Source organism: Rhipicephalus sanguineus, unplaced genomic scaffold (genome assembly GCF_013339695.2).
Source record: "Rhipicephalus sanguineus isolate Rsan-2018 unplaced genomic scaffold, BIME_Rsan_1.4 Seq747, whole genome shotgun sequence".
Taxonomy (NCBI): Eukaryota; Metazoa; Arthropoda; class Arachnida; order Ixodida; family Ixodidae; genus Rhipicephalus; species Rhipicephalus sanguineus.
This window is the reverse complement of record NW_023615895.1, coordinates 33,705-60,001: the sequence shown is the minus strand read 5'-3', so window position 1 is coordinate 60,001 and position 26,297 is coordinate 33,705. Positions and strand designations below refer to the sequence as shown.

The 26,297-nt window shown below is 45.4% G+C and overlaps 1 pseudogene; it reads right to left on the bottom strand.

Moving 5' to 3' along the window:
- Nucleotides 1–2,958: 2,958 nt before the first annotated feature.
- LOC119378235 (RNA cytidine acetyltransferase-like) overlaps nucleotides 2,959–26,297 on the bottom strand; it is a 30,297-nt pseudogene continuing 6,958 nt past the window's right edge.

Here is a 26,297-nt window from a genome sequence, read left to right as displayed (position 1 = left end):
CGGAGCCCCTACCGTCCCCCTTCTGGATCCGCCACTGCTCTAGACCCACTGTTGACCCTTCATGCTTAGCCTTTTATTTACTCACCATCCAAGGAAACCGATGAGGGGGCCTAGCCTCTTCTCCACCAAGTATTCTCGATTCCACGGGATTTTCCACGCCACAGCCTCAGTGGGAGAGGAGACAATACGTGACATCTTACGACGTTTACTTAATTACTCCTTTGATTTCCCTGAGATGTCAACGACGATAACCATTAAATGCAGAAAGTGAATTCGTCAGTGTGGGCCAAATGCTTACCAACGTCAAATGTTTACCATGTAAAATATTTGCAAGAGGCGGCGCAAGGATTTTAAGGCGAAACTCTTAAGGCCTGAACACACGTACGCGTTGCAGCGCGTGACGTTTTGACGCGGCGTCGCGCCCTCTCCCTATGGGAGAGGGCGTGCGGCTACACGAAGCTGCGCGCCCTCTCTCCCCATAGGCAGAGGACGCGACGCCGCGTCAAAACGTCACGCGCTGACGCGTTGCAACGCGTACGTGTGTTCAGGCCTTTAGGTGCCTCATCAAGCGCGAAAATTGACCGCCGGCATCGAACGTAATCCCGCAGCGTCGGCGTCAACACGAGATGCAAAAAATCATCAATAATCACGTAATGACGTCACCACATGACGTCACAATCACCAAAATTTGTGACAACATATGACAACGTCATCACATGACATCGTTGCTTGGTCAAACGTGTGCCGATCACGGAGGCAGTGCAAAACAGGGAGAGGCGCAGAAAGCTTGTAATACCTCCGATCCTGGAGGCAGTGCAAAGCCACGTTAGATGCACAAAGCTTTCGGAGGGGGGAGGTGGGGGACCAATTTATCGAATGAGAAAGAAAAGATGGCTTTCACCTTCGAGTCGTCTTAGGTGGATGCACGAGCGGTGCTACGAGTTTTTATTGCCGTTGGAGTGCAGAGCCTCATTATCAATCTTCGCTGACAGTGCATGAATGAATTTATTTACTTACTTATTTGTATTTTGACAAGCACAGGGGTTGAACTCTTTATGAAGACTGTATGCCTGAACAAAGCAGATTCTTCGCGCAACTATCGCACTTCCCCGTAATCTTTTCATGTCGACTGTACAATAGGACAAGACAGTTTATGAAGAACATGCGTGTGTTTATTAGTTAACGTCCTTTGGTCGAAGATATATAAATTGCTTATCAATAATTATTAATGGTAAGCAATGAAAAAGTTCTGCATTGTGTGATAAGCGAATAATCTTTTTTGTTTCTTGCAGGTTCAGAACTTTTGAAGAACAGTCGAGCTGTCGTGGTAGTGCTCCTCAGGGTGCTTTTCATAAATGCAGAGATAGCCACGACCAAGCCATGGCTAGTTACACAGCTTTTGTTTCATGCCCCCGTTCGCAAGTTATCAATCCTGTCAGACGCCACTTAGCAAGAACTGTCTGTAAATGCGTCAAACCAATACATTATTTCAAGGCACTCAATATTCTATTGCAACAAAAATAATGTCATAATATTTATTTTATTATAGCAATGAATCCTTATTAAATTGTAATTAAATATACATTCTGGAGTCATTCACGCTCTGTTTTTGCATAAAAAGAATCAAATTTCAGGCTAGAAATATGGTGCAAACTTGTTTTCGGTTATGTGCATGTTGAGCAAAGAAAAATTATACTTTTAAGTGGTTCACAAGAGGCGGCATGTAAAATGACTCGTCGAACATGGTAGTGCCTTCAGCAAAGTGATCATATGCAACAGTACACTGCAAAATGAAGTTAAATGTGAAGACAAATTTACTATGCAGGAGTTTCAATTCATCCAAAGATGAATGCGTCTTGCTCTTTCATAGCCACTAGTCGATACAACTAACACAAACAAGTGGTGTACACAATTGTATACATAGCGACTCAAAGGGTTAAGCAACAATAAGTCTACAATGCAGCGCCAGAAGGCACGTGTAAGCAAAAGAAATAATCTTACTGCAGTTCTGGTGGAACACTGGCTGTTTAACGCAGCCTGAAAAAAAAGGCATAAAAAGGCATGCGTATGTTGAGCTTCAGATGATAAGCCTATAAAACCCACTATGCTCCATCCTACTAATCAGTAGTTGGGTAGCAAGTACTTACACCACTTTCTTACCAAACTATTGATTAGTCGGACGGATACCATACTTTCTTTTACAATTCATTATGTAAAGATCAATAAATAATTAGTGGGTAGATTTTTTTCTTTAACTCCTTCCACTTTTGATATTCACTACAGGGCCAAGGAAATTACACACAGCATATTTGTTGGCTGTCACACACTCACCGCTTAATCTCCAAAGTGCCACCAGGAAAATGAAGCATGAAGACAAAACACTTTGCTTCATTGCCACTAGCTTGCAGCTAAACATTTCAAAAAAGCAAAGGCGGTAGGCAACAAGGCACAAACCATGCAAGCCACTACAGAAGTGCTTACAAGCGTACAGCAATCCCTACCTCATTCAACGGCGCCGTCCATTGATGTTTAGTATGGTGCAGGGACACTTCTCACATAACGACATCTGAATGCCCCTGAACAGCTGCTGCAACAGTGGGCACAAATAAACTGCTTTTGCAAGAAGAGAACATGCCAGCTCCAGTTAGCAGGAGACAACTTGCAAAACAGTCAAAATAAAAGAAAAATAATTGACATCGTAATATTACGGAGCTCTGAATTTCATACGCATAAGCACTGGTTCAAAAGAGTTCAAAATAGCCTTAGGCAACCCAGGGGATCAAACTACAAAACACGAGTGCACGTTAACGCATGACACCACATTGCCTGCAGTGTTTATCATTGCATTCCATTTACTATTACTATTATTTCAACATGAATCAAAACAAACTAATCAAGCTTTCAATTTTTTTTGTTCGTAACATGTCACCAATGCAAGAAACACACAAGAAGGCGCAGCTGGTTTAATGTGGTTTACTGTACACTGATTTGAATGCGCCACTCCTAACAATGGCACTCATTTTTTCTTCTTCTTCTTATGCTGTTTCTCTTGCGTTTCTGTCTCCTGAGGACGTTTGTTGATGCTGCAATTTGAGAGAAAAAGTTGCGATTCAGTTCATTAACATGTTAAAATCACATTGGAAGCACCGAAAAGTTGTCAATATAGAGCGAAGGAAGCAAGAAGCACTGGCACCTTGACACTATGCATGGCTGGAGAAAATACAGTCAACATCCAATTTTTTGGACTCCCTAGGGACCGCAAAATCGTCCGAAAAATCGGGCAGTCTAAAAAAACGAATTCATGCTTTTTTATTCCACTCAAGCGGTCAAATCGCCACAGCCACGTCCGAAGTAGCTTTAATGCCTCCCAGTACAATTATCAGGCATTTTGGTTCGCGCCCAGGCTCTCGCAAATACATTCAGTACCTGCCGCGAACCGCGCTTAACTGCGTGCCAACCTCCACTTGCAAGTTTGCATCTCGTGATGAGCGCCGCTGATACCAGCAAAGCGCGGGATAGATTACGGCTCTCTCATGGAGCGTTTTTTGGAAGCGATGATGATGATGATTAGTGGAGTTTATTGGCGCAAGGGCCAGATGTGGCCAAAGAGCGCCAGAGCGATGATAATGAACTGTGCATTACGCAGTGTGGATAAAACAGATGTGACGTGGCTGTAAATGGGCCTAAAAACAGTCGCTGTTTTTTTTCTTTTTTTTTTTTGGAAGCGATGACACGGAACACAAAGACTGTGGCGGGAGAGCGGACAACTCGTCCGACTTTCCCCTATGCGTGTGCGCATGTAAACGATGCATACACACATCGCCGAATCTCCGACGATATGCAGCATTTGCTGCCGTGCGAAGCCGATCGTTTCTAGTTGTGTGCAGCACATCGCTAACTAAGCTGACGCCGTCACTGTACTGTTGCTGTATCGTACGCACACATTTATCATGAAAGTGTTGGTGATGCGCACTTTGTTCCTGACCGCACACAGGCGCAGCAATGCCGAACTGGTTTCGTCCGTGAAGGCAACGCGTCCGTGCGACACACTTAGCGGTCTTGCACAAAGCGGCAGCATGAATGGCGGCGCGGCGCGTTTGGGTTCTCGCCTATTAAATGCGTGCAGTATGCATACATCTGCGCTAGGCCACATGCACTACCGGGCAGTTAACTGAAGATGCTCATCGTAAGCGTTGTCAGCGGTTAAGCCATACTGGCGCGTTTGCCAGCTGCCGCCATCACGCCTCCGTGCATTTCCACTGCTTATCCGTAAAGACATCGCCGCACGACACCGTGATAGCAGCCCCTTTGAATTTCTGGTCTGCTTCACCCCATACCGCTTTGGCATTGCGGCAAAGCTGACTTTCGGACTCTGCTACTGTCACAAACAGATCGACTCCCGAAAGCGCTGGTTCGAACCTACGAGATGATAGACACGGCAGAGGTGGGGCTTCAAATAATGGCTTTCGGACCTGCAATTTGGGCAGAAAATCTGAAAAATCGGACGCGGAAGAGTTTCAGCATCCGAAATTTTGGACGTTCTAATACATTGACGTCTATGGGGCTGGTGACGGTGCCGCAAAAGTGTCCGAATTTTCGAGCGTCCGAAAAATCGGCAGTTGACTGTATTGTGGCCAATTTCAATGCAACCCTACTAATTCATCCTTTAAGGTTATGTTTTATTGGCCCTAACATCGGTTAACGTCCAACCCCTATGTAGAAGTATCGTAGATCCTTATGCATTACCCTTCCCCAAAATTTATTGCTGTAAAATATTTCCATGTGCCAAACAATAAATCCAGCACACACAAAAAAAAAATGTTAGGAGCTTTACAATCAGTTGACCCAAAACATACCAAACTCTAAGGGGATTTAAGGCCAGTCGTTGTCACAGCTCCATTAGTAGAACATCAGGCATGTAATGTGAAAGATGTGGGCTTTAATTTCTACCGGCAGCAGGTTGTTCTTTCGTCCACTTTCATTTACTTTTACCTTACCATTTTAAAACCAATGCCACAGGTAACTTCCCCTATGCTTTTCTTTCCTTCACTGTTATTTGGCAAAATGTCAGCAGTTTTTTCCGATACATACCCTGGCTGCCTTCCCCTTCATAACTTTTAAAAAAACACACAGACATTATTAAGACGAAAAGTTCATGACCAATCTTGTGTGCTGTGAAAAAAATGCATTTCTACAAAATATTATACAATATTTCACGGATGATGTCTCAGCAAAATAAATTTCTCTGCTATTCTGGTTAAAGGCTGTACTGTAATGTCGTCAGCCAATAAACACCACACATTGGGTGTTTCACCGATACGTAGTACTAACAACGGGAAGAAAGACGCGCTGATCATGTTGCAGAACACGTACCTCTTTATACTAACAAGTTGCTTGCCAGGTTGCTCCAGAGCACTCTTCCACTCAGACTCGGAGCCCTTAATGCTGTACTGACTGAGATCCATCTGCTGCAACTTCTTCAGCTCCCTCTTCTGTCGATCCTCAATTTCCTTGGCTGCACCGGCCTGCAAGGACAATGTGAATGAAGCGAAATGGTAAAGGGGTAATAAATAAGAAGACATGAAAATGCAAGCCTTGCGAACACATTTATTCAGGAAACGAAGTACTTGTCACTTTCATGGGCGAAACTTCCCAACAGCATTTCCCTTTCATGTCTCAAATATGTAATGACAGGAACCACTTGCCTGCCTTATTGTTTTTATGACAAAACAAAAACCCTTTTAAAAATGTACTTACTGAAGAGCATGTGATATCCTGATATTTGAGTGTAAAGTTCCTGAGACAAACTCTCCCTTCTAAAGCTCCCTACAGGTCTTGAAGTTATCTAATGATTATATATTTTTATAAGCAAAATGAAGAGAGACGTGGACTGTATTTACAAGATCTATAAGACTAAACACTCAAAAACTCTATAGCCCTTAATTATCAGTCACTCTTGATGTCCACTTCACATGTTTCACTATAAGGCTCACAGCAGTTTTTTTCTATGTCTTAATGCTGCAAAGTTCTCGGCTTAATGCAGTCTTTCGCAGGCTGTTGCATCACTAATGTCTGACAGTCGCTTGTGCCTTTTCGGAGCAATCAGCAGAGGTTATATCAGCAAAAGCAGTTTCTTCCTCTTCGGGCATACATTCAAGTTCGTACAGGTTTCCAAGAGAGGTGGCGCGCCTAAAATTCAAGCTGCGCCGCCCTGGGACTAGTTGAGAAACAACCAGTTACAAAGCCGCCGCGAGGCAAGGACCTTCCAAAAACCAGTTCAAACGCATGCTAACGTCATTCGAACACCGCGGCTTTTGCTCGATGTGCGTCGTTTTGTAGTACTTTGGAACGCGCTAGACTAGCGAAATCGGGACACTTCGCTGCATTGGCGCAGCGGGCGAGCACGATGCCACAATTATTCTCCGCTGATGTGTGCGGACGGGTACCTTCGCGAGAGTGTGCTATCGAAACGATGGAAGCTGTCTTGGCAATGAGAAGTATGTCTTGACGTGGAAGAAGCTGTTTTTCGAAGAGACAGCGCTTGTGACCTTTCGGCGAAGTGCCAAGCACCGCACGACGTAAACTACAGGTAAGTGTGTTCAAATAGCGCTAGAAGCTCGACAGTGTATGAGTGTGCTCGTTGTGCGCCCGCTTTGAAATAAATTAGTCCCTCAGGCAGCACAGAACATTCGGCATGAGTACAGCTGTTTTGAGCAGCATATCACAATTTTTTTACAGCTTCGTAGTATATTACAGAATTTGTGCACGCTTTCTTAAGTGTAAAGCTGCAATGAGCATTTACTGGGCACATCAAGCCGTTAAAAATTTTTAACGGCTTCATGTGCCCACTAAATGTTCGTATCGCAGTCTTTACAAACAACGTTTTTGAAGTTGACGGTGAAGCGCGAAATAAATGTAAAAAGGCCGTGTAAAGTGGAGATCAGTGGTGTTAGCGGAAATACAAACATGTGGCAGGTCTCGTGCTTTAACGACGTCGACTCGCCATCGTCTGCAGACCGTTTGCAAACTTGCGATCGGGCGTCGTCTAAGCCTGATACTTTAAAAAAATGCCTTTGAGGAACCTAGTGCTAATTGACTTCGTGGTGGTTCCGAGTTTGACATGCAGTGTGTGATCAGCAATGAAACATGCGTAGACAACGGTTTTTCTAGCGGCCATGGACTTGTAACCGGTGTAGAGCTGTGCACTGACAGGGACGTATATACCGTTTTATTTGAATGTGACGCGAGTTTTTTTTTCTGGATTTTTGCAACCTAAAGCACCCTCGCGTTACAACGAATACCGAAATTTTATTTTTTTTTCTTGGACATGTCATCCCTGGCGTTACAATCGTGGTCATGTTACAATCGAGTAAATCGGTATGTTTAATTACGGCGCGATGCTTACGCAACCTAAGCTGTATGTGCTTTGACTTTTTCAGGCCAGTTTCAAATAAAAGATCTGTGATGTTTTCCAGAGCGCCAACCCATGTGCATCATGGAAAGCAAGGCCGAAGGGAGTCAACTATGTCTGGAATATTTTTTTTTTCAGTTTTAAAGACATTTTTATTGTGGCATTTGTGAATACAACAATACCGCTGGTCTCAGACGCTTCTTTTTCCCGTTTGATGATCGCGCACGGGGGCATGGTTCACGTTAGCGGCCACTCGTATTTGTTTGTATGCCCGAGTGTTTCCGGCCGTTCCCGGCAGGGCGGCGCACCCTGTCCGCGGAAACTCCAGCGCAGGTTCCCATAGTGCTGCCTCGCTGCGAACACAGCCAATCTGAGCTCTTTTGTTATGGCAACATTTAAAATGCCACCTGCCCTCTCCACTGAGTCACATATGACCACAGTGTAAGAATATACTCAGGTGATGACACTCTTCCCCCAACGCATGGGAAACCGCAATCCACGTGTGTCCAGATAATGTTCAGGTTCTTATCAGATGACCTGCAGTTTCATCGGCGCCGTCTTGGAGGGTGCTACAAAAAGCAGGGCAGTCGTCTCCATAGCAACGCGCATGCTGCTGATAACGTGCATTTTTTTGTGCCATTTTGCTGGATAATGTGCATCCGCCAAGCGGCGTCGAGGGGCGAAGTCGAGAGAGCAGCAGGAGAGGGCACGGCGAGCGCAGCGGCGATGACGCAGCACAACCGTGATTCGGCTACTCGCGGGCGCATCTCCGCCTCAAGCCATTAGATGGTGCACCGCTCAATGGACCGATGACCGAACATTTTCTGGCCGCCTAGGCGCGCGCATTGTCAACACCTGAATATTCTTACACCATGCATATGATACACTGTGAAATATACGACAAGCCCTTCAAGTTCTCTACGGAGATTTGGCGGTTGACACTAAACCCCCGTTCAACACTTGCTTGTCCATGGCTAAGAACAAGAAGGAGATTGACTGTTTTCCATAGCTCTTTGTAGGAGGGATGGAAGCTCAAGAGTTCGCGAAAGAACTCATCCAGCCTGCTAACGCTCCTCTCAAAGAGGCGAAGCTACTGCTTAAACTCTTCCAGCATTTCGGAGTACTCTAAAAGTACACATTCCCGCCGGCAGTCGCTCAGTCTTCCTGCCATGGTCAAGGTGTCTAGCACCTTCCTTAGGCCCACCAGGCACTGATCCGGCTTTGAGCACATGAGCCGTGGGTCTAGAGAGGACAGGTCTCTAACCAAAGATGACTTCGGAGGACTTCGTTCCAGTATTTTCTTGGTCACAGCTGCCAAAAATTGTTTGCACTCCATTCTGAATTCAAATGCATCCTTTGCACTAGCTTTTGAATCCTTCAGTGCTTGTTCACACTTGGGACCAATATCCACTTTTTCATGTGGAGCGTGGTTAATGGGGTTATCAACCTCCACCCTCAGCAGACCGCAAACTCCTCCCAATGACGACAACACTGAGGCTTTCATGAATTTTGAAAGGAACTTCCGCACAATACTTTCAAGGTCTCTCCCAAGAAAGAAGATCACGGGCTTGTTGGACTGAAAGTCTTTTAAGAATGGCTGAATAATCGATGCGACACAGAGGGCGAAGTTCAGTTTTGCCAGCGTCAAGGAGTCGCGACAAAAGCTATTCACATCTTCAAAGGATGCACACTTCGGTAAGCTCACCGGCTTGCTTCTTGCGGACTCCACACATTTTTTCATATCATTCCAAAGAAGCAAAGCTCTCTCAATCACAACTGTGTTTTCCATCCATCGATGGGACACAAATGGCAGAGGAAATTTGTTCTGGTTAGTCAGGGTTGAAAAATCATCCCTTCGTGCAGGCGAGTCATGGAAGAGTGCACTCGTGCGTGACAGTAGAATGTCGATGACCCACTTAGAGGCTGCAACACCTGCTTTGTAGGCATTATGGACAGTATGGAGGCCACATGTCCCCCACGTCCCCAAGTCGACACATTAGACCTGATGGTTTTCCTGAAAATGAGCTTGCATGTTCCTGAAAAACTTTAGGTTCACATTCGGCCCGTCCATAGAGATCTGAAGAATCTTGCCAAGTGGCAAAGGCTCCAAAGCCTTCAGAAGTATCTCCTGCATATCGTCTGCCGTGGAGTGCCCCATGAAAGCGGAGGTGTAGTACCTAGTGACCACCTTGTGTGAGGAGTCCCAACACCGCACATGCACGTCCATTTGCTTTTCTTGCAGGAAGTCGTTCATTGACTCGTCGAAAAGCACGATGTAATATTCGGACTTCTGTACCTCTTCTTACAAGCACGACAAGAAAAATAGCCTAAGTCCATGGCACGCAACATGCACACATTTTTTCTCGCTGCAAGAAAATGATTTGGCCACCTCACTGTCAGGAAATATCCGCTTGAACAAGTCGCCGGTTTGTGCCGACGATCTGTACGAGTAGTGGGAGGTAATCACTTTCATTGTCCACAGAATTTCCGCATCGGTAACCACCTCGTGCGACTTGCAGGCGCTGCTTGGATCGGTCGCTTGGGATGGAGCCGACCTAGTGGGCCGCTCACTTGTGCTTGCTGTCAGGTAGGTCTGCATCAAGTTTCCAGCTGCCATTTTCATAATTCCACAGTGCTTTGTACTTTTTTGCGTGGCTCTTGAGAGCAGATTCGCCCATAGAAGCAATGTCGAAGGTCTTCTTGCACAATGTGCACTTTGCACGGTGGGGGTCAGATGTATCCGGCGCAATCCAACGCTTATAATCATCGTTGCTGAGCCAAGCACTCTGGAAGTTACATTTCCCAGAAATGACTCCAAATTATGCCACCTGCATGCACGATCATGCGGAATTCAACGCGTGCCGCAACCGACACGTGCAAAACAAAACACCACCGGAGCACGAGCAAGCACTGACAAGCTACACAGCGCACAATGTGGCCAACAGATGCTGCTGAGGTGGCTGAGGCTAGTGAGAGTGTGCTGTATTTTTTTTAGCGGGTTGCTGTGGGACACCACTAAAACCGAAGCCAAAAGAAAACATTTCAAACACTAGTAAAGTCTACTGCAACAAGCGCATTCGTGCAACTTTTATTTTTTTCTGGAGAGCTCAAGATGCTGTAGCCTCACTGTGGCCATCAGCTTATGGCTTCTGGCCAACCAAAACCAAACCAAGCCAGATTAAAAAAAATGGCGCTGCGGGTGCGCGCACACTGACCTCCATTAAAAAGGCTAGACGGCGCATCCTCGCTCTGCGAGGCGGGCGCTTGTGAAGCCACCAGAAGGTCCCTTGTTTGTCCCGGAAGCTGGCGTCTTCTGTCCGTCTCATTCGCGCAATTCAAATATTCTCGGGTGGCAGCTGTAGTTATGATTGTTTTTCTTTTTTATTTTTCAAACTCTGCGATTACGCCTCACTTTAAATGCCGACGAACGCTACATGAAAGATGACAGACGCCGTGCCGACACCGTCCAAATATAGCGGAATGCTGCAACGTACAAAATGCGTAAAAAGTAGAGCTGTGCGAATAGCAAAATTTTGGGTGCGAAGCGAATTAGAATATTGAAGTGTGAGTGCGAATCGAATCGAATATTTTTCAAATATTTCTCGAATATTTCTAGAATATTTTTCGAATACTTCGAAGCGAAATTGCAGAAAAAAAAGTTAGAGAGGATTCCGAAGCATATTCTTATGAAATAGCGACATGAAAGTGTTTCTTTTCGCTAGGTTGATGAAGCACTGGTGGGGTGGTGTTTCATAGTTGTCTTATCAAGAATGGGGCAATGTAGAGGCCGAATTCTGTTTATGTACATGATATGGTGCAACCAAAGTGTTGCCGACAACACTTTACACGTGATAAACAAAGATGCCATTTCCTCAGCCTTTCCTCCTCTTTCAACTTCTGTGGAAGCCAAACAGATGTGGCAGACAAGGGTGTACTCCCTTCAAGTCCGGAGTTCCAAATCTGCCTCGTAGACGTCGATATATAAGAACATCTGAAATTTTGGATACTAAAAAGCTTTGGCTTCCGATTTTTCGGACTTCCTGCCCAAATTTTAGGTCTAAAACAGCATTAATTGAGGCCCCACCTCTGCCACATCTTTCGTCTCCATGTTGGAACCAGCGTTTTCTTGAGTTAATACATTTGCGACCGTAGCGGAGCTTGAAAGGCAGCTTTACCGCAATACGGGAGTGTGATGAGGTGAAGCATGTTGAAAATCTAGGTACCACTTCTAATTGGACGTTGACTGTTGTCTTGGCAAAGTTCGGCCGTAACGGAGGTTGAAGGAAGCTTTGCCGCAATACTGGGGTGTGATGAGGTGAAGCATATTCAAAAACTAGGGACCACTTTCAATTGGACGTTGACTGTCTCTTGGCAAAGTTCGACCGTAACGGAGCTTGAAAGGCAGCTTTGCCGCAATACGAGAGTGTAATGAGGTGAAGCATATTAAAAATCTGAAGGGGTCACTTTCAATCGGGCGTTGACTGTATTTGTTTCTGGGAAGTTCGAATAGTTCGAATAGTAAACTTCCAGTGCGAATCGAATCGAATAGCAAACACTATTCGAAAAATATTCGAAATTTCGAATATTCGCACACCCCTAGTAAAAAGTACCGTATTTACTCGAATCTAACGCGCACCTTTTTTCCGGAAAAACGAGTCCAAAAATCGCATGCGCGTTAGAATCGAGTACCGAAAAAAAAAAAAAGAAACTCGGTTATCGTATTGCCATCAACATTTCAAAATGGCCGCCTCCTACGATTTCTGCCATTTTTTCAGTTCGTAAGTTCGTACGTGTGCTGAGGAGATTGTCATCCCGTTCTGCGTTCGCATCGACGGCATGGAAGTGCCGACTCCAAATACTCGACGAGTGTACCACGATGCCGCATTTAAAAGAATAGTTATTACATGTGCAGAGAGACGGACGGAAATCGGGCCGCATCGCAGTCGTTCGGATATAGTTCGGAGTTCCCGAAACGTGCGTGCGAGACTGGCGCAAACAGAAGCAGATTTTTTACAGCAAAGCTTCACGAAAAGGTTTCAGTGGACCAAAGCAGGGCCGGTTTCCCGAAATCGAAGAGCGTTGACAGCGACAAGGAGTTGTCCGACAGCGACGAGGACTGATCCATTACGCGACTCGTATCGCCGCCGTAGTGGTGACAGTTTTAGCGGCAAGGCCCGCTTTTTGACTTTGTGTTTTACTTTTTTGAAACTTTAGTTCTTTAAAACCCAAATGCTTGTTCTTCTGAATGTGCGAAGTTTGACTCCTACGGACTTTTTCTGTTCTTTTCTCTCACTAAAAATGGGTGCGCGTTGCAATCGATGTATTACTTTTTTTTTTTTTTTTGGTCGCGGAAAACGGGTGCGCGTTACAATCGAGGGCGCGGTAGAATCGAGTAACTACGGTAATGCAACTTTGAGGTACTTATGCATGAAATGTCTTCCCTGACGACTTTTCCGGTCGATTCGTACAGTTTACTGCGCTACAGGCAGGTATTTCTTTAAAAAAAGAAGAGAAAAGCTCTCTTCCAGGACAAAAACAGCGGCTTCCAGTGGCTTCACGCCCGCGTGCTTGATGCGCCATCCAGCTCCTCCTAGTGGAGATCAGTGTGTGCGCATGCCTCGATCTCGCCAATCTAATACAGGTGGTTTGACCGTGTTTGACTTCGATGTCGCAATCGCGGTGTCGCGGAACACGATAAGCAATGAAGTTTGCACGGCACCACGCTCAACTGCTGTGAATTGCAAGTCGTGCAATCCGACCCTGACAAAATCCCCAATATTCGAGGGTTTTCAAGGACCGGAACGAAATTCCAGGACTTTCAAGGCATTGAAAACGAAATTTTCGATTTCAAGGGTTTTCAAGGATTTCAAGGACCTGTGCGCACCCTGATAAAGGGCCCTACGAAAACTACAAAATTTCAAGCTGTCAACGTTTTGCCACTAGGGTCACCACTCACGAGTTCTTCGTTGAGAGACTGTAGCACAGGCTGCAGGTTGGCAGCGGCACCCGTAGTACGTGGCAGTGCTTCATCGAGAGTCTTCTCAAGCACACCGCGCAGGAACTGGGAGCACTTCCTCATTACCCTGTTGAAGAGGCCCAGCAGTTGGGTACATGGTAGATCGAGCACCTTGGCCAAGGCATCCGCAGTGCTGTGCTGAAGCCCCAGGCTCAACAGGATGGCCTGTAGCAATCAGAGACACACAGGCGAAAGGAGTTTTCAACATTTATCTGTATTCACCATAATTCAATGGGATGTCTTTTTCTCATTTCCATTTTATAATATAGTATGGTATGGTATAGTATAGTATAGTATAGTATAGTATAGTATAGTATAGTATAGTATAGTATAGTATAGAATAGTGTAGTGTAGTATAGTATAGTGTACTATAGTATGGCACTCATAATGTCACACTACGATCAAAACTTCTCGTGGATATCTTTTTCCTTCACTCATGTGCTCAAGTCTCCTATTATTGATTGACATTGCACCAGTGTTCTTCATTGCACCAGCGTTCTTCTCACTACAGCAAATAACTATAGTGATTAACAACCTTTTGCAATGTGCAATGTAGACCACAAAGGAAGCGAGCTAGGCCAACCTGCTAGTATCACTAAATTCATACCGTAAAATGCCGAGCAAGCGGCCCCCTCCCTTTTTCGGGAGATCTGAAATGAGCACCAGTGACCAAGCAAGCCCTCCCCCCCTCCCACCTACCTCCCATGCGGCCACCTTTTTTTTTCAAGACAAGCATCGCTTGTGTAAAAAGAACCACAAGAATGAGTACACTGAATGTGTATCTAATGTTTATGAAGTTTTATTGTCATGTGGCCGGTCGCATATTGGTCAAACCGGTTGCTGCTTCAATGGTTTGACAGTGACGATGGGTAATAAGAACAGTAAATAAACAAAGCATTTCATTAGAAACATGGATGGGCATTTTCTTATTTTTAGTGGCTCTCCCGTCGCCATCTTGAATTTCGGTCCGGGACCGAGCAAGCGCTCCCCCTCCAAATCTGGTCGGATTATCCTTTACCGTAGGGGGGGGGGGGGCACTTGCTCAGCATTTTACGAGAAGTTCAAGTTCCTTGTGCCAAATGGAAACAAACAAATGCTCAGTTTAGTGGATTTACGTGGGCATTACACTTAATTTTGATGGCCCTCAAACTAACACCAATCAGGAAAATCCACTTAGTTATTGCACTCTGAATGAAGTCAATAGAAAACAACGTACCATGCAAGCTACATACACACATCTAACTACACAACGACATTCGAGAACCTGCTGGCGAGTAGCAAGTGTAAAATATGGACTCACAGACTGTACGGCTGAGAGGTGCATGTCCCCAAGAGTCTTGAGGAAGTACTGTTGTGCCAGTGTTGGAAGCAGATCGGTGATGAGGTGGTGATCTACCAAGTTCTGCGAGTACAACTCCAATCGTTTGATGTCATACACCGAGAAGAGACGCTGCACTTCCTCAAGGGTCAGAGCTGCAAGGTAACAGTAGGAAAGGACAAAAAAAGATTTTAATTCTGAAATCTTATGTGCCTGAACTACGATATGATCACGAACCATGCAGTACCGGAGTACTTCACATAACTTCTACAACCTGGGGTTCGTTGACATGCACTTAAAGGGGTACGACACAAAATTTCACGGCCGAGATAGCCTGCGGGATCGATTCCCGTGAACATGCGTATATCATCTGCAAACTATCAACAGCGGACATAGCTTAGAAGGTATTTTACATGAATTTTGAAGTTTGTGTGCGCGATCGAGCACCCCCCCCCCCTCAGAAGTGACCCACAGTGACCCCCCAACTTGCATAGCATACAAATATGTAGAGAAAAGGGAGAATGACAGCTTGTTAGCTTTGCATACGTTCCTCACTAGTCTCACTGCATTGACCATCTACAATGTTGTCAGGCTACCTTATCATATATTTTTAAGCGTAAAGTGCACAATGTAATCTTCTGCTTTAAGGACACAAAAATCTGTGTTTCCTGCTGTAGCTGACAAAAAGGAAAGACAAACCCATGCAGCAGTGAGCAAGGTAAGCATGCGCAGCAGAAATTATGTGCTCTGCAAAATTAAAGCCAGCTCTTCAAGAGTTCATTCTAGAAGGACTTACCAGTTGCTGGAATGGCGTCATCGACAGGGTTTCGCAACACACTAAGAGCAGTGGCCGGTGCCAGCTCTCGAAACTGGTAGCCGAGAAGAAAGAGGAAGCGGCGCTTGAAGTCCTTCCACAGTTCTGGCAGCCATTGAGCACTTTCTTGCAGGCACTTGAGCATGATGCACGAGTGCTCCCCTGTCAGGTCATTCTGAACATCAAAGCAGGTCATACAAGGAATGAGAGGGAGGCGGGACTTAAAAGCAGGTACGTTAAGAATCAGACCCATTTGTGCAGTGAGAAAGTGCAAGCTTAAAGGCCACCTGCAACAAATTTTTACTTTGTCTAACCTGGTTTTAAATTAGCAGTAGTACTACACACTATAAAAGCAACATTTATAAAGCTCCTTCTCAAATACTAATACCTCTTTTTTCAAAATTTTTGTAAAATTGTAAAAAAATTTTAAAATCAAACCCATCCAAGTTAGATTTCAATCTAAATATAAAATTTCCATGGAGGAGCCTTCACATCTAAACTATATTAGACTAGCCTTTCCTACATAGTCCAATATATCGCACTGTTTAGGTTGGCCTCTAAGAGTACATTTTCAGAAAAAAGTTTCAAGTGGTTAGAAATGAGGAATAATAAAACTATAGATGAGGAACTTGTCTAGTCATGCAAAAATAAAACAAAAGCACTGCAAAGGAGAGCTAAAAGTTCAGGAAGACTAACAGAGTGCTTACAAAACATTAATTAACTCGACTACAACTTTAAGATACAGCTTGAATGAATTTCAAGTATAAACGAAATGCTAGCAGTAGTCATTATAATAGTTGAGCCGTTACATATTTTCTTCCTGCTACTATTTATTTAATGTTATTTTTAAAATCTTCTCACGTGCTGCAACAGCTGATAAGGTATATAATGTAGGCAAATGAAAAGCTGATGCTGATGTACTCACAGGGGTTTGTCTGACATATACAGGAATGTAACCTGCTTTCTTCCAAAACCTGAGAAAAAACAAACAAATGCATTTGCTCAAGAACTGTGCATACGAAACTCATACGAACAAAAACAAAAGGTTATGAATGCCACCACTGTGCTGTGCAGCAAGACCCATCTGATTTAGTATTTAGTGTGAACACACATGACAACAAATGAGAAACAATAGTGAAACGCAATGCTTATTTACAAAAGAAGTTACACAATTAGCTACGATGTACCACCGCCAAACAGAACACTTTCTCTCTCTCTCTCTCTCTTTTTCTTTTTTTGTATGAGCTAGTGCGGACAAAAGTAGCTGGAACATAGAAACAGCAGCATATGGCCAAACGCCATTCCTGTGCCTACTAGAAGCCTTGGAAAGAAGTAATAATAATAATAATACATGTTCGGCTTTTACGTCCCAAAACTACAATATGATTTTGAGAGATGCTGTAATGGAGGGCTCCGCAAGTTCCGACCACTTGGGGTTCTTTTACCGTGCACCTAAATCTAAGCACACAGGCCTCCAGTATTTTGCCTCCATCAAAACGCAGCTGAAATGACCGGGATTCGATCCCACAACCTTTGGGTCAGCAGTCAAGCACCATAACTACTAGACCACTGCGTTAGGTCCTTGGAAAGAAGGTGCAAATTGGATCACACACTGGCTATCGGTACCGGCCTGCACAATCCAATTTATAACTCCTCCCGGAGGCTACTGACAACAAAGCAAATGATTATTCTAATGCAGGAGCCAGTTTTAAAAAAAGTTCACGGTTCCACACTCACTTCAGCAGGTCAGCCGTGAGGCCATACGAGACGCCCAGGTAGTCGAGCTGCTCAGCTCGCTTCTCGCTCAGCTTGAGCAGCAGTGGTGGCAGTGCCTTGCGTGGCTCCAGGCGCTCTATGCCTTCCCCATCCTCTTCAGCCAGTGGCACACTATCTAGGTCCGTGTCTGGCTTCTCCTCGAGACTTGGGATGTTTCCCAGGTAGTACTCTGTCAGAAGCTCCAAGGCACGCAGTCCGTAGCCCATCTGTAAGGGCCATAGTTTGCCAAATAAAGCGTGGTCACGAATGCTCCCAGCAGAATGTTACATTTTACTTGGTTGTTAACACGAAAGTACAAACACGGGTGCCATCACCGTAAATGATGCCAGCGTGTGCGACTCAACACAGGCCGAGCACTCAGGTGGGTGACTGGTGCTTTCTGTAGCTTGTAAATTGTGCTTCTGTATTATTTCTTGTCTGCAGCCATGGTAGAAACTGACGCTAATGTGACCTGCGTCTTCGGCCATTTACAAGTTCGATGCCACTTGCATAGGCCCAATTAATTTTTTAGTATTAAGTATGCTGTGTATTATATATTCTAAAGAAGTCAAACATTGAGCCTAGTATGCTTTAAGAAATCTTACTGAGGCATAAGGGCTGAAATCTTGTACCGAAATCCATAATGTCATAGCGACATAACGAGACAGCATATCACCACAAATTAAGAAAAAGGAACTTCTACCTTGGCTTTCTCATCTCATAGTCAGCCCATTAGTGCTAGATTCAACGATGACAAAGTTATGAAAGACTACTTTATCAGACTGAACAGATTAGTTTCTCTTTGGTGTCTCTAACGTTTTACAGTAAAAGTTGTGATAGTTTTGATGCTTCTGGCACTTGGGTCTAGAAATATCTTGCCACAGTAGAATTTAGAGGAGCAATCCATTTTGAGGACTGTACATCATGTTGCACCATGCATCACATTTTACGACATCACTTGCTCCTTTGGTCAGTCTGTATAGATTTCATGTCACATTGTTGGACTATTCCCCATCATAATGTTTACAAGTAGGACATTTCAATCCTGTAACATGTGCCTGGTGGTATGCAAGCTCCTTCACTTGAACTTGACTTGCCAACGCCTTCAACGCGTTTCGAACGCGCTGCCTTTAGGTTGTGCCAAGGCAGCACAAATGCATTTCGAACGCGCTGCCCAAGGCAGTGGCAAGTCAAGTTCAAGTCGAGGAGCATTTCTGAATACGGGGATAATTCAAAACTTTATCTACTCAGCCTTATTACTTTGGGTGTGACAACAGATAACACGTGCAGACATCTGCAAAGCTGGCTTAGCCAAAATTCCATTCAAGAATGAGAATATAAGAAGCTGTAATCTTTGTTGGCTCATTGATACATTCTGAAGGGCAGGAGATATGTGTGTTAATTTTGTTAGCTAGGGCACACTCCTGCTTAAACTGTTAAAAGCCTAAGTATACAATCACGCAAAACATAAAACCACAATGTCACTCTGATGCCCACGCAAGATTCAAGAAAAGTTGGTGAGAAATACGACTACAGCTATTACAGATGCACACTCAATGTAATAACTTAATGCCAACATTTGCTCTACCCATGTACAACAGAAAGATAAGAAAGATATAAAGCGGCAAAAGCATAGGTCAAGTAGATAGACAACAAGCAGAGAGAAAAATATTCACCCTTTGGTACTCCGGGTGAGTGGCAATCCTGACAACGCGAGCTCCTGCAAGACCAGCAAACTCTTCGTCTTGAAACTGCATAAAAAAGAGGGAAGGAGACCGCACACGTATAGATTGAGAGAAACATTAACTGCATGACCAAGTACGAGCTTTACTGTATGTACTGAAGGTGTTCGCAGCTACGGCTTAGGCATCACAGGAGGAGTGAAGACCTGGTTATAAAGTTCCGTACTTTTACGACACTATTTAGGAGCAGATTCATTCGACTTCACTGCAATTTTTCAGTATGTTGAATATTGTAACAGCATTCATCATATATAGTCAAGTCAGTCAGTCAATTCGGACAATAAGTAAAACCTCGTTTATCCGAATCTCGTTAACTCGGAAATTCGGTTAAGGGGGCACACTGGTCTTAGAGATGAAAAATCATGGAAAAAATCAATTTTCTGAATGTAGTATTTTCGTAACATACAGGCATTTTCGCAAGTTCTGACCAAGTTTCTTACATCTTGGATTGATATTTCGGCCCCAACAGCAATTTATATCCCCAAAATAAACTATATTTCGATTGAGAAAAAGCAAAAAATTGGGCTTTTATATTGATATGCTGCTTCTGAATGATGTGTGCTGCAGCAGTAGGCATGCAGATTATGTCCCTGGTGGAAACTAATCATCTAACAAAAATATTTCGCTATCTTCTATTACATGTGGTTCAAAATGAGCTTTATCTGTTTTCTTGCATTTTCTCAAAACAAGCTTTTACTCACCCTGCTTGTTTGGTGCAGCAATTGCTCAAGCTCTAGAATAGCTACAGCTGTAACGTTTCTTGCTGTATGAAGCTAAATGCATAAAACTTGAAATGCTGCAAGCAAATTCCTTTTCTTCTACTATAATTTTTTTAACTGCCCGTGTTCTTGATCGTTAGTAGCTGTACTGTAAATACTAAATTTCAATGGGCTGCTAAATTGTTAATTGTTGTTGGGTTTGAAAACTGCTTGCAGCAGTTCGATTCTTATTCATTCTGCTTTCCACTTATGCATTAAACATAACTTTCTGCCCAGTTTATTATTATCTATTGTCTCACCAAATAATAGTAATTATTATTTAATTATCTCAATAATTATTTGAGTCAACAAAAAAATTACTGCACTTTTAAAATCAGCATGAAGAAATGCATATATATCTGTGCTTTTTAATTGAATCTGGTCAGAAGATGAACAAGATAGCCCCAGGTGCCATGTCCCCCCTTAACTCGGACTCGTGGCGCGGTCCCAGCAAAACTGTGTGTACTTGAATGGTGTTGAATGCTCGTTAATCCGGAGGGATTTAGCCTCGCACCAGTTAACTCGGACAACTCCGGAGTCGGGACTCCATGCTTTCAGTCGCGCAATCTCGGTGGCTTGGAGGTTCAAGCACTCACTGCTTGCCGTAACTGACGGCGGAACCAGAGTTTTGGAGAAACCGAAACGGAACGAACGACTCCAGCAGGATATGATCATGACAATAGTAAATGAGAGGGGGGAAGTGGCTAGGTGGCGCTAGTCACCACCCGGCGGAAGCGCTTGGGCCGCCGGAGCATCCAGTGTCTACGCCTATGCCTACGTGTCTACGCTGCTGGTTTCGTGTTGCGACTTCGCGCGTAGTGTGCGAGCTCGTGCATATTGCATTCTCCGGCTGTGCTTATGCGCATTGCCGCCGCCGTCGCACTTCACAGTGATGGCGACCGTCACCGAAGTGAAGCAGCTACAGCAGCCAGCAAATGATCTAGAAAGAAAGGTGATGATATTGAATGACATGAACGCAGGTGTTTCTCGACAGGAGATAGGTCTCTCCTTCCTAGTGGCGTCCAGATTGTAAACTACGTCGCCGTTGCTGGTCCACTGACTGACGATGACATATTATCGGAAGTGCTTGAAAAGGATCAGAATCACTGTTCCAACGATGACAGTCAAGATGAGCCGACGCGACATCGCACCGTGCAGGAGGCCGCCGAAGCCCTCGCTGTCCTTGAGTTCTCTGTCAGTTCTCGCGACAGCGAGCGTGCGCACCACCACCTGATGGGTTTCAAGAAGATCGTTCTAGCACAAATTCCGACGACGAGGCAGACAAAAATAACGCAGTTTTTCACGAAATAAAGGTTTGTCTGTGCCGAGCACATTTTCCTTTTGTTTTCGTGGTCCATTCGATAATCCGGAATTCAGTTAACTCAGACATTTTCACCGGTCCCCTGAGATCCGGGTTAACGAGGTTTTACTGTACCGAGGATTCAACATGTACACAGTATTCTTCACCACACACTGTTTACAGTTTCACCTAGCTGTCACAAGATCACTAAGACAATACCATTAGTTTCAGTGGCTGTACTCGTGCGAACTACTGGTATCCTGAAAGCCCGCAGGCCAGAGACCAGACCTTGTCAATGGATGAACTTTTCTTCCAGAGGCAATAAGGCATGTACCATACCTGTTGTGACACAGTCCAAGGAATCAAGTCTCCGTGAGCTCGCCGTCCACGAGCAAAGCTGTCGGAAACACTTGACTTTGATATGCCACCTTCATAGCAAACCTAGCAGAAAAGAGAGAGATAGAAAGAAATGTTTCGCTCAGTAATGAGAATGTACAAAAAGCTTGTGTGAACTTCCATATTTGCAATGTTTCACAAGAAACTTGAAGGCTGAAGACAATTTAGATGTCTGATAATGCTATGTAGAGTGATTGGATAACACTAATAGAGGGGTGGTCTGATTAGGTGGCCCAATAACACTAACAGAGTGCTCGTGCAAGCTTAAGGAAAGGTGCACTGCGATACTTGGCACTGTGTGGTCTGTGGGTGGAAGGGGGGGGAGATCGGGAAACAGTTGTATCTTCGTGTGGTTAGTGACATTGATGCCTGGCAAGTGAAGAGGTGTGCCTCTAGACATTACAGCCTACTTCAGAATAAAATAGCCTAATGTACGATCAAGAACGAAATTTCATATTACTCTCAGTTACCTTGCAGGACACAGAGCACTTGTGGTAGAGCCTTCGGTTTGGGTGCACTGGAGCCAATAACACAAAGAGATGATGTGCTGGTGCATCTGACAGCAATCTGCAGGCATGAGGAGAAGGTCTTGTAATGCGAGGCCACGTACAGGGACACCACCTGCCTGCAGAAAGGCCTCAGAGGCCTTGTGGTAGCTGAACAGGGTGTCCCTGTTCACGTAGAATGTGCCAAGCAGTCAAGGAACAAAAAAAACTGGTGACATCACTTAGCCTAAGCTGTTATACCAAGCATGTATTAGTCATGCGAAGGAGGCTAGAGCTGTGGCTAGCAGCAAAATGGCTTCACCTTCATACTCTAACTGATGGAGACTTCAGTTTGATAATAACATACAGTCAACTGCCGATTTTTAAGACAGCCGATTTTCCGGACATGCTCGAAAATTCGGACGCTTTTGTGGCACCATCACCCGCCCCATAGACGTCAATGTATTAGAACGTCCCAAATTTCGGACGCTGAAACTCTTTAGCGTCCAATTTTTTGGACTTTCTGCCCAAACTGCAGGTCTGAAAGGCATTAATTGAAGCCCCCACCTCTGGCGCGTCTATCATCTCTTAGGTTCAAACCAACGCTTTCGCGAGTCGATCTGTTCGCGATTAGCAGAGTCCAAAAGTCAGCTTTGCCGCAATGCCAAAGCGTTATGGGGTGAAGCAGACCAGAAATTCAAAGGGGCTGCTATCGCGGCGTCGTGCAGCGATGTCTTTACGGATAAGCAGCGGAAATGCGCAGAGGCATGATGGCGGCAGCTGGCAAATGCGCCAGTATGGCTTAATCGCTGACAACACTTACGATAAGCATCTTCAGTTAACTGATCGGTAGTGCATGTGGGCAAGCGCAGTTGCATGCATACTGCAGGGATAGAACCCAAACGCGCCGTGCCACCATTCATGCTGCCTCTTTGTGCAAGACCGCTAAGTGCACCGCACAGACGTGTTGCCTTCATGGACAAAACCAGCTCGCCATCGCCGCGGCCGTTTGCGGTCAGGAATAAAGCGCGCATCACGAACCCTTTCATGATAAATGCATGCGTACGATACAGCAACAGTACAGTGATGGCGTCAGCTTAGTTGGCGATGTGCTGCACGCAACTAGAAACGATCGTCTTCACACGGCAGCAAATGTTGCGTATCGGCGGAGATTCGGCGATGTGTGTACGCATCATTTAAACACATACACGCATAGGGAAAAGCTGGACGAGTCGTCCGCTCTTCCACCACAGTCTTTGTTTTCCGCGTCATCATTTCCAAACGCTCCATGCGAGAGAGCCGTAATCCATCCCGCGCTTTGCTGGTATCAGCGGCACTCATCACGAGATGCATTCTTGCAAGTGGCGGTTGGCACATAGTTAAGCAGGGTTCGCGGCAGGTACCGATTGTATTTGCGAGAGCCTAGGCGCGCACCAAAATGTCTGATCATTTTACTGGGAAGCATTAAAGCTATACACTCCATTCGGGACCTATAGAGGGCGCCTTGAAAGACGCACGCAGCACCACTTGCAGTGCGGCGAGCGTGCGACGTTGAGAGCCTTAGCAGACAACAGTGCTTAATTGCTTTGACAGCTATGGCGGCGCAAGCGCCCGTGGCTGGCGCGTTAGTGCTTCGAGCTGGATTTAAAGATATCGTAGTGGGATCGTTCTTCCGCGATGCCACCATTAAAAAAGGGGAAAACCTGCACGAGAGTGGCCACGTTTTTGACTTGAGTGAAAGCTTTGCTACGGCGTCGTCAGTACTGACGGCTAAATGCGTGCATCAGGCGTGCGTCACACAAGAGGCTTACTCCATAGCTATCGAGGTAAGCTGTCATTCTTTCATGCTTAGAATATTATTGGTGCATGCCCACTACACGTGTACTTGCAAAATGCTCAGAACATTTAGAATTATCCACGGCCACTCGCCGTGGAAACTTCGGCGAGTGGCTGGGTGGCGTGGTTATTTGTTGGTGGCTTCGTGTCATGTCAATTCGCAGCCACCGAGTATTTTGCTTGAAATTGTCGTGCGTAGCAACGAGCTTATTGCAGCATCATCATCGCTCATCCTGATCGTTTCTACCTCGCCGCTCGCGCGGCTCATGCAAAGAGCTTGAAGTGCGAGCGAGAAATAAACGTGTTACGATCGGCACCGCTTCGTCTTTCGCTTCAAGTGATGTGGCGCCGACGACGGCACGGTCACTTCGGCCACCATCAGTCTCCCTCATTCGCGACAACCTCTTTCGTTGTTTGTGCTTCTTTCCGAAACAAACATTGCGCTTCCGTCGCAACAGCGTTCGCAGAAAACTGCAACGACGGCCAGATCTAAGATGAAAATAAACAGCCTCGATTTTAGTTCCGTGTGCACATTTGTCTACATGCTGCAAACTTTGTTCGTTTCATCAACGCCGAATGATTACAGGGTCACCTGCTTACTACAAGTATCAACCACTTAAAGTGCTTGCGCTCTTGGCTCTCTCGTCTGCGCGAGCTCACTACGCTTTTATAATTTGTGCAAACTCTGGTGTAACCCAAGCTACGCTCTAGCGCAGAGGTGCGCAAACATTTTCGGTACCAAAAATGCGTTGGACTGGGCTAGTTGGTACATTGTCAAAATCGATAATGTGTTTACCACTGTGTTTACCACTGTTTTTTTTTTTTTATCTATTTTAACGTTTTCGGGACCACGACCTCTCGAAGCTTCCGAGTGCCGTAGTGCTACACCAGCCGTAGTCTTTCTGCTTCAATACTAGGATCTTTCCGAAGAGCTGTGAGCACGCGACATTTTTGTCCCTCAGCATCTCGGGGGAAGGGGATCGACTCCCAGTTAGCCCATCTCTACTTGAACAGCTGCGCTTTCGCCAGCACTAAAATCATGTCTGAAGGAAAAGCACGAATGTAAAGCACGGGACGTAGAAGAAACATTACGATGACACGAGAGCTGACTATCAACTTATCTTCGGCAAGCACGGGCCGCTAACGATACTCGTCAGGAAATATCGTTGGCACGTACGACGGGGACGACACATCCGTGGACGGCACACCCCCAACGAAATGTGCACTGCATATCTTCGCGTGCCGAGAGGGCTCCCAGTTTGTTCCGTCATGGCTGAAATGCACTGATGCTAGCGGCACAAGAAAAACAAAACCGCAGAACGCGAGACGGCAGAGAGAGCGGGAACCAAGCTAACTTTTTTTCGTCGCACAGCCGTGATCCACTTTTGCCGCTGCCCAATAAAGCACGGACGAGTTAAACGGTGAAACGTCGTTACCGCAGGGCAAGACGTGTACCTGTTGGTACAACCGACGACGCAGCAGTTCATGACTGCATCACAGAACACCTACAACTGCGTGCTAGTGGGCGCGGGAAAGCGTTCGCTTCTGCTCGGGCTCTCAACGTCTGCCTTCTCTGACGGCCGCACGGTGGCGCACCAGTCGCAGTGAACGGAGTGTATTGTTTTCAGACGATTTCGCGGTCCATAGGGAGTCCGAAAAATTGGTCGTTGACTGTATAATAATAATTGTTAGGGTTTAACGTCCCAAAACCACAATATGATTATGAGGGACGCCGTAGTGGAGGGCTCCGGAAATTTCGACCACTTGGGGTTCTTTAACGTGCATCTAAATCTAAGCCTCAAGCATTTTCGCCTCCATCGAAAATACAGCCAGCACGGCTGGGATTCTATCAGTTGACTTTCGGGTCAGCATTCGAGCGCCATAACCACTAGACCACCGTGGCGGGGCTTCAGTTTGATGTGGTGGTGTAACACTGAAAGGAGCTGCAACACAATATTTTGAAGGCAAGACATTAACATGAAAACATGTGCGTGTGGCAGTTGATAGCTTGAGGGGACACCAAATGACAACGCTAGCTGAACCCCGCCCATACCATGGATGACCTAGATTCATCCACGTATTTCCGGTGACAGCAGTCACAGACCAGCTCAGCTCATCGACGGTTGCCTTTTCTCGCACTGCCTCAGATGAGCTGGCTTCATATCAGTGTTTTAGCATACGCTGGTAGATGGCAGCACACATTCTGTTATATAGTGAAGGCAGCTGTGAGTTCACTTTCACGAAAGAACTAAAGCATGTTGGCAAGAAAGGTTCACAAAAAAAATTCGCCCACTTTGGGTCATGCCTGGGCAAAACATTGTAGCACGGAGAGAGCTATTTTAGACCGATAAAGTATTCCTTTCAGCTCTGTCTTCATTAATGCAACAATACAGTAGACTCCTGTTAAATGGAACCTGAAGAGACCAGGAAAATATGTTTCATTTAACCAGAGTTCCGTTTACTGAG